General features: G+C 53.4%; 1 long non-coding RNA gene across 1 annotated transcript in view; it reads right to left on the reverse strand.

The window, feature by feature from the left end:
* LOC311428470 overlaps positions 1-9,570 on the reverse strand; it is a 90,091-nt gene that overhangs the window by 504 nt on the left and 80,017 nt on the right. Inside the window, exon 2 of the long non-coding RNA XR_014687737.1 lies at positions 1-1,672. This exon is cut by the window's left edge and continues 504 nt beyond it. This is a non-coding gene — a long non-coding RNA (uncharacterized lncRNA). The remainder of the gene's footprint in view (positions 1,673-9,570) is intronic.

Consider the following 9,570-nt stretch of genomic DNA (forward strand, 5'->3'; position numbering starts at 1 on the left):
TCCACGGGCTGCAGCGTGGAACCCTGCTCCACCGTGGTACTCCATGGGCTGCAGGGGGACATCCTGCTTCACCATGGTCCTCACCACAGGCCGCAGGGGACTTCTGCTCCGGCGCCTGGAGCACCTCTCCCCCTCCTTCCACACTGACCTTGGTGCAAGGCTGTTCTCCCACTCCCTTGACTCTCCCGGCTGCTGTGTGGCGCAGCGTTTTTTCCCTGTCTTAAATATGCTCTCACAGAGGCGCAAAACAACATCGCTTATTGGCTCGGATCTGGAAAACAATGGGGCCCTTCCCAAACATGGGGCAGCTTCTAGATCTTTCTCACAGAAACCACCCCTATGGCTCCCTGCTACCAAAACCTTGCCACGTAAACCCACTACATTCCACCCCTCGCCTCTGTTAAAAGCATATTTAAGACTACTCACAACATACCATCACTTTACAATTATCACAACAACCTTCACAAACTTCACTTACATCAAAAAGAAAAAGAATTCACCACACCAAAATAAACATAACATCATCACAGCACCGACAAGGTGGACATTTTACACACACACCACCCCTCGTCCCTTCACCACACTAACATCTCACAGTTACTGCTTTCTTAAATTCTTCACAACTTGTACATTCCTAACAATCATCCTGCACATATTTTTGCCCGTTACTTCTACTAACTATCATCCTTATCTCAAATTCCTTGAGCCCCACGTTGGGCGCCAAAAAAGACTGTCGTGGTTCCGCTCGAGTGGGCAGCCGAGCTCCACCACAGCCGCTCTCTCACTCCCCCTCCTCAAAGAGGAATGGGGAGAAAATATGTGAAAAGGGCTCAAGGATTGAGATAAGGACGAGAAAATCACGCAATAATTATTGTAACGGGCAAAACAGACTCGGCATAAGGAGATAGTAAGATTTATTGCCTACAACTAACAAGCGAGAGAAGTGAGAAAACAAAGGAAAAAAAACAAAAGCACCTTCCCCCCCATCCACCCTCTTCCACCTCCTCCCCCCGAGCGGCGCAGGGGAACGGGGAATGGGGGTTATGGTCAGTCTACAGCACTTCTTCTCTGCCGCTCCTTCTCGGTCACTCTCGTCCCCTGTGCTGTGGGGTCCCACCCACGGGATGCAGTCCTTGATGAACTGATCCGGCGTGGGCTTCCCACAGGCAGCAGCTCTTCCAGAACTGCTCCAGATATGGGTCCGTACCACGGGGTCCATCCCTCAGGAGAAAACTGCTCCAACCTGGCTCCCCTACGGGCAGCAGCTCCTGCCAGATCACCTGCTCCTGCGTGGGCTCCTCTCCACGGGCTACAGGTCCGGCCCGGAATCTGCTCCGGCAGGGGTCTTCCACAGGCGGCAGCCTCCGTCAGTGCAGGGCCACCTGCTCCACCGTGGTCTCCTCCACGGGCTGCAGCGTGGAACCCTGCTCCACCGTGGTACTCCATGGGCTGCAGGGGGACATCCTGCTTCACCATGGTCCTCACCACAGGCCGCAGGGGACTTCTGCTCCGGCGCCTGGAGCACCTCTCCCCCTCCTTCCACACTGACCTTGGTGCAAGGCTGTTCTCCCACTCCCTTGACTCTCCCGGCTGCTGTGTGGCGCAGCGTTTTTTCCCTGTCTTAAATATGCTCTCACAGAGGCGCAAAACAACATCGCTTATTGGCTCGGATCTGGAAAACAATGGGGCCCTTCCCAAACATGGGGCAGCTTCTAGATCTTTCTCACAGAAACCACCCCTATGGCTCCCTGCTACCAAAACCTTGCCACGTAAACCCACTACACGGGGTCGTCCCCGGAGCCAGCTGTAGGGCCTGTGCCAGGCTTGGAGGGGCTGCAGGGAACATGCCAGGGGCTGGAGGGGCTGCAGGGACCATGCCAGGGGCTCGAGGGGCTGCAGGGTGTGTGACAAGGCTTTGAAGGGCCTCAGGTCCTGCCGCAGTGGTTGAAGTCGATGCAGGGAACATCAGAGTTGTTGGAGGGGCTGCAGGTAGAATGCCAGGGCTTGCAGCAGCTGCAGGCTGCGTCACAGCTTTGCATCAGGTCAAGACGCATTTTCCTAGAACCATACATTTCCTCCTGAAGGGGCTGAAGAGCATGGAATGGTCTTCAAAATGCACAGAGCAGACCCCAGCAAATGTAGAGCTGCTGCTAGCAAGTAGGTAACTTTATTGTTCCTGTTGTTAATTTTGTTTCACAACAACAGATGCAAATATGTATCTTGAATGAGGGCAAAGGTGACCTTGGATCTGAAGCACACAGGCGTTCGCTAGTGTCCCCCCATCCGGAGTGAATCCAGAATGACTCGGAAGGAAAAATAAAGTCCAAACCAGTGCGTTGTGATAAAGAGAGTTTAATAGGGTAGAAAAGGAATAAAAACCAACAAAATAATAAATAATGATACTTACAGTTTATAAGATATTAATATATAAAAATATTTAATACTATTAAATACTTATAATTTTATAATAATAAAACAATGCCATACCGTACAACACAGTCAATAAAGTGGATTTAATTAAATAAATAAGAAAACCAATAAATTAAATGAAAATTAAAAAATTTAAATTTAATACAAATAAAACCCATTTTTCCCATTCCAATGAATTGCTATCCCCATCATCACTTCCCATTCCACTGATCATTTGCTATCCCAAAGACCTCCCAGTTCTTATCCCCTTGGCATGCCAGTGCAAGAAGAAGTGCTCTGCAGGCAGAGGCCTTGCTGAGTGACCACCTAAGGAGAGGAATTTGATCCAGAAGGCAGGAAAGAAGAGCAATGCCCCGAAAGAAGAAGCAAGTCTTGTCTCTCAGCCCTTTGGTGTCCCAAGCAGCAGTTGCCATGGCCAAGCTTTCCCAGCCCAGCTGCTGCCAGCATCTCCCCAGCTTGCCATTGCCACCTTCCTGGGTGAGGCGCGCGCGCATTTGCCATTGGCGCTGTTGCCATCCCTGTGAGTGGCAAGCCCATCCCCTAGCTCCAGCACGAGAGAGGGGAGAGGGCAAGCGAGAGGGGCAAGGGCTGAGGAGCGTGGCTGAAGCTGGAGCAGGTGCCTGCAGAGGTCTCTGTGCCTGCCTGGGTGCTGCGGGGGCCGTCGAGGAGAAGCCCGAGGTCGGTCACGGGTAGCTGGAGCCTGGCACTGTCGGCGGGGCGCTGGGCATGCTGCTGGGGCTGCTGGAGGTGGGCTGCGGCTGCACACAGGCCAGCTGGCACGCTGGCCCCAGCGCCTTGGCCCTGGCCCCCAGCGGCTGCAAAGTCTCGCTGGGGGTCTTTGTCCCCGGCTGCTGGCGCTGCAGCGTCCTGGCCCCGCTGGCCTGGGGACAGAGCCTGTCCTGGGGCCGCACGGCACGGGGCTCCCCACTCGGAGTCTCCGGCAGCAGCCGCGCTCTGCGGGGAGGTGGCGCCGCTGCTCCTTGCCCCCCTGCAGCCCCCGGGCTTCGCGCTCTCTTGCTGGGTGCCGTGGTGCTGTTGATCGCCAGCTGCTGCGCGCTGCTGCCTGCTTCCCTGCTGCTGCCAGCCACCGTGCTGCTGCCAGCCGTCTTCCCCTGGCACGGTCTCTTGCGGCCTTGGCCAGCCTGGCCCAGCAGCGTCTTCCTCTCCTTGCCGGGGGGGTTCTCTGTCGTCGGCCTCCTGTGCTGGCAGCTCTGCGCTGTCCCGGGGGTGCTGCTGGGCGCAGGGCGCTTGGCCCCCCGCTTGGTGCCGGTGGACGCAGGGGCAGGCGGGGGACTCTTGAGGGGACCCAGGGGGCGTTTGGGCAGGGGTCTCCTATGGTCACTGCGGCCCTTGGGGTTGGGGCGTTTCTTGGGGGAACTCAGGGGGGATTTGGGCTGGGGTCTACGAAGGGCACTGCGGCCCTTGGGGTTGGGGCGTTTCTTGGGGGAACTCGGGGGGGATTTGGGCTGGGGTCTACTAAGGGCACTGCGGCCCTTGGGGTTGGGGCGTTTCTTGGGAGAACTCGGGGGGGATTTGGGCTGGGGTCTACTAAGGGCACTGGGGACCTTGGGGTTGGGGCGGGTCTTGAGGGAACGCTGGGGGGGTTGGGGCAGGGGTCTACTAAGGGCACTGAGGAGCTGGGTGTCAGGGAGGCTCCTGGGGGGACTCAGGGGTGGACTGGGTAGGGGGCTCCTAAGCGCACTGGGCAGGGGACTGGCTGCAGGGCTGAGCGGGGGGCTCACTGCTGGCACGACGGGGGACTGCAGCGACAGCCCACCCTCAAGCTTCTCGGGGCGCAGCTCAGGGGTTGAGGGGACCTCACCGAGGGCTCCTGTGGCTTCCAGTCCCTGCGTGCTCGGCTCCTCGATGTCCTCGCAGAGGTCGGGCAGCTGCGAGAGGAAGCGGCTGAGGGCAGGACTGCTGGGCAAATCGGGGAAGGCGTCCTGGGGCTCCACGGCATCGAGCCAGCTGAGCAGCTCCTCCATGCCGGGGATGGGGATGTCCAGGTCGGCCAGGAGCTCGTCCTGCATGTGCTGCAGCTGCTGGCTGTCCCCTGCCAGCTCTGGAAAGGCCTCGGCAAAGGCATCAGGGCCCAGCTCGGGCAGCTGCGGGGGCTCCTCAGGCACCTGCGGGGCTGTCGCCGCTGAGGACGAAGCAAGAAAATCCCCCAAGACGGGCGATGTCAGCTTTCCCATGGCCCCTGGGTGTGGGGTGCCCAGCGGCCGGCTGTGCCAGCCCCAAACTCACCGTCAGGCGTCGCCGTCTGGGTGCTGGCGGTCCTTGGAGCCTGGGCAGGCTTGGGGGCAGTGGGGCCGGGCAGCGGGGGCCCCTGGTCCTCGCTGAGCCCCACGGCGTGCAAGCAGGGCTCCGGCAGCTGCCCCCGGCTGCTGCTCAGGGTGCGGGGCGTGGGGAGCGCCTGCCCCCGCAGCGGAGGCCCCGGGACGAGGGGTGGCGGGGGGTTGCGCTGGGCGGGGGCCTGCAACAGGCAGGTGCCTGCGGGGTGCAGGAGCTCCCCATGGAGCACGGCCCTGGGCCCCAGCCCCAGCGCATGGTGGGGTACCAGTGTCCCCGTCACCATGGGCTGTCCCCACTGATGGACACAGGGGGCACAGGGAGGAGCGGTGTGGGGGAGCTGCCCCCCGGCGGGGAGCTGCACCAGCTGCAGCTGGTGCCCCATGGTTGGGAGCTGCACCAGCTGCAGGTTTTGCTCCACAGCGGGGAGCTGCACCAGCTGCAGGTTTTGCCCCACAGCGGGGAGCTGCACCAGCTGCAGCTGGTGCCCCACGGCGGGGAGCTGCCCCACAGCAGGGAGCTGCCCCCCGGCGGGGAGCTGCCCAAGCTGCAGGTGGTGCCCCTGGGCTGGGAGGTGCCCCCCAGGTGGCAGCTGCACCCCGGCGGGGAGCTGCAGCACCTGCCCCTGGACCCCCGGCACCACGTGCCAGACGGTGGCCTGGGGCAGCGCGGAGGGGAGGGTGGGTACCTGCGGGGGCTGCAAGGGCAGCGCCGTCGCTCCGGGGAGGGAGGGCAGCAGCCAGGCAGCCACCGTTGGCGGCACGGCTGGGACGACGAAGGGGGAGTTTTGCGTCTGCGCAAGCCGCGGAAGCCGTCTGGGGAAACCCTCTGTGGGAAAAAGGCCGCTGGGCTGAGCTCTGGGGCGCTGGGCTCGCCAGCAGGGCCGCAGCCCCGGGAGGAGCGGGAGCCGGCTGCTGGACCTGCCATGGTGGCTGGAGAGTGGGGCGGTTGCTTGGGGAACCCGGGCAACGGGGGTTCCGTCCCAACGGCTCACCAGCCCCTCGCCGACATCTTGGGGAGGACTGCAGGCTTTGGACCCAAGCAGGCTGCCCAGCGCAAGACTTGGCCATGTTCATTAGAACATTACTAGCCTCTAAGCCTCATGGCATCACCTTCCATCTTGACTGCTAAACCTCCTTGCTCCCTACTATCTTCTTTGCCAAGATACAGCTGTCCACATTTACTTTTCCTACTTGGCTGGACTGAATTTAAGAAGGGAGCTTGCAACTCTTCCTCTTGTTTGCCACTTCATCATCAAACCAAATGAAAATAGAGCTTAGGGAAATGGTTTAGTGGGGACTGTTAGCGTTAGGTCAGAGGTTGGACTCGATGACCTTGAGGTCTCCTCCAACCTAGAAAATTCTGTGATTCTGTGAAAACCATTTGCCTTTAACCTCTTTATTTCAGGCCTTCTTTCCTAGTGGCCATTCAAAACTGGGAAAAAAATAGTCTACCAAGTGGGGTTTTTTTTTGATTTGATAATAAATCTGCAGACTGTTAAGTCATCAAGCACTTCAAGACTGTTTGAAATAATCTCGAGATTAATATAAAAGGAATTCCTCACACACGCTGCGGCCGCTTACCTTTAGTATAGTCGTTGGATGCGATGGAGCAGTATTTCTTGCTTTCGCCTGCACTGGAAGTCTTCCCTTCCTTGTAAGGTTGTTTACTGCTCTCACTTCTGCATTACTGACATGAAGAGCCATCTGGAGGATGGCATTCTTCCTTCTTCTCCCGCGTTATCTTCTGGAAACGAGGATCCAAGTGTTCCAAGGAGCCTTTTGCTTTCCTGGTGTTTCTCCTTTTTCTTCTTTTTCTTCTCCTTTTTCTTCTTTTTCTTACGCTTGCGATTGGCATTGTCAAAGCGGAGCGCACAGAAACACAAATCATGAAGTCTGAAAGAAACATGCAAGTTAAACAGGGAAAAAAAGATGTGGCACTTGTTGCCTATATGAAACTTGATTTATTTTACCACAGGTGATGATTTGCAGCATGTCAGCTATTTTGTGGTGCTTTGTGCACACGCAACTTACTTTAGATGCAGCAAACTTAAGCCGTCAGATTGAAGGACCATAGGTCCTGGTTTGTACACAGATCATTAACAACGGCTAGCTCTGGAATATGTGCAAGCAGAAAAAATCTTTTAACCTAATCTGGAATGGTGTACGGATGTGATTCGAACTATGTGGTCCAAAGCTAGTGCTCTGACACAATTCAGCAAGAGCTTTCCTGTCTTCACTGATCAACCTAACAACATGATCCCCAGCCAGCTGGTGCTATCTAAAGAACTTAGAAACTACCAGAAAAAAAAAAAAAAAAAAAAAAAAAAAAAAAAAAAAGGAAGACATGAGAAGCACCCAGAAAAGAATTAGGATAAAAAATGCGGAGTATGCTGGAATCCTTGCTTACTTGGAATCCTTCTCTCCATCTTTATCCTTAGACTTCTGTTTCTTCCAGAACTTGTGATATTTTTGCATTTTTTTCACCACCTAAAAGCTCCTTTTCTATCTTTCTGTCTTTCCTTTCTATTTCACTTTCACTACCTTCTGCACGGGTATATTTTCTTTTTCTGTTTCCTTCTGTTTCATTTTTCTGGAGACAGTTCTCCAAATGAGCTGACACAGGTGGAAGCGCATGTCTTTCACGAGAATGTCTTCTGGAATGTTGCTGAGGTACCGAGCAACGATGCAAGTCTGCTCGGGGTGTGCTAAAGCGACGTACATCTTCCTCTCTCAAGAGGGAACCGTGAGGCCATCCGCTTTTGTAATGATAATGCTTATGTGACCTGCTGTAGTAAGTTGCAGTCCATCTGTCAAAGGCTGAATCGCCGTGAGAGAACTTTCTCTCTCTACTGTCTCCTGTCGCATGAGGTGAATAGTAATCCTTGTAATAGCCACATCTTTCCCATCTCCGTGCTTCGTCTCGATAGTATCTTTCTCTGCTCCAACTTCTTTCCCCTTTGGATCGGTAGTACCTATTGCTACCTTGTTCTGACCTTCCTCCGCTGCCAGATCTGTACTTTGAATATTTGACTGCTCTTCTGCCATTCTCAGGGCTGTTTCTTTCACGAGGGAAAGATCTGTACCTGCTTCCCTCCCAGTACTCCTGCTTGTGACTCTTTTGCTCAACAAATTCCACGCTCTGAGAACACCTCCTCTTGCTGGAAGGACCTGCTTTTTGACTCTCCTTCTCTTCACTAGGAGCATGTTCCCTCTTGCTTCGGTAATGCTCTTTCTCAGTGGTTTTAGTCTTGTCCTTTGTATCTTGGCGTCTATCTGCAATAGCTAAGGAAGAAAGATTGTTAGAGCTACATTCAGTGTCAGACTTGAGAGAGGAAGTTTGCCGCAATTTCTCACCAGGCTCACAAGACTCTTTGCCAGACAAAACGGTTTCTTTTGAAATGAGGTCACGTTCTTTTGATCTTCTTGCTTTCTCCTTGTCTCCACGGTCATCACATTGGTACTGGGCGAGGTATTCATCGTTCCCAGGAGATTTCGGAGGTTCCGCAACACTGCACAAAATAAAAACCCATTTCTCACTTCTGCTGAAGGACGTGAATATTAAGAGTAAAACCTTCCAAAGGCAAACAAACAAACAAAAACCTCCGGACTACAGGAACCCTCGCAAAGATATGCCATTTAGAAACCTCTCCTGTGATTAGGACACCTTCTTCAGCTCCCAGAGAAAGTGCTTTTTCCCCTCTTGCTTCTGAAGCCATTGCACTAAAAAAGCAAACGCATCTGTCTCCTTCCACCTGCTGCTCTGAGAAAAAAGGCATAGGGGCGAGCGGGGAACAGCCAGTGTTTCTCCAGACAGTGGAGAAAAATGGAAAAACATTCTATAAAGGAACACAAGTTCTCCTTGAGGCACCAACCTGCATCAGAGTGATATGCTCAGTGCTGATCATTAGTTCTGTTCGTGACACTGGACACACAGTATGGAATTGTACTAATTTCAATCCTTCCATTAAATACTATTAGTAGACAGATAAAACTGTAACGAACTTCCATAAAGTCTTGTCTTAATCAGACTGTGCTCATTTTACCTCATTTCCTCTGACAAGCTGTTCAGCTGGCTGGCTCTGAAGGACTCCGTGATGACTTCTCGATTGACTGAAGGCATAGCTCCAGGCATCTGCAATTAAAACGCACAAGTCAGCAGACAAAAAAATACTATTTGTAGTAGTACTGAGGACTAGTCTTGTCAGAATTTCTCCATTAAATGGTAAGCAAGACCGCTGTGAGTTGTATGCATTATCTACACTTCAAAGATAACCCCAACTCACCCCCCAAAATCTACTTTAGGAAACTTAGGAATTTTTATCTCAGCTGAGTTTAAGTTGACAAGTTCTAATGTAAGCTCAGGTCTGCAAATTCTAAGGGGATAATACCACAAAGTCTTACGATCACGTGTGTGCTGTGTTTTCTCAGTATTTCACCTGAATTAGGAACACAATAAACACTCCCGAATACATCGTAGGTGAGAAATTCTCGATGGAGCAAATCTATGTTTCAAGCAATCCATTTGTTTTAGAAAAGAACATCTCAGAAGGTTTAACAGGTTCTACTCGGCAAGTGGAATCATCAAGTTTCAGTCCGTTTTCTTTAGATTCATTAACTAACCTAATAGCACCATTTAGTGAATCTGTTTTTGGCAGCTCATGCTGGGATCTTCCTTTGTCAGCATTCTGACAGGAAGAATTGGAATGCTGCAATGTACGGACTACCTTTCACACCAAAATTCCATTAGAGGACATTGCATTGCATTTCAAATTCCTTTGAAATAAGCCCTTTGACTCCTCCTCAGATTTTCCTGAAGATTCTGCACCATAAGGGACTGTGTTATCAG

The sequence above is a fragment of the Aythya ferina genome (genome assembly GCF_964211825.1).
Source record: "Aythya ferina genome assembly, contig: HAP1_SCAFFOLD_81, whole genome shotgun sequence".
NCBI classification, from domain to species: Eukaryota; Metazoa; Chordata; class Aves; order Anseriformes; family Anatidae; genus Aythya; species Aythya ferina.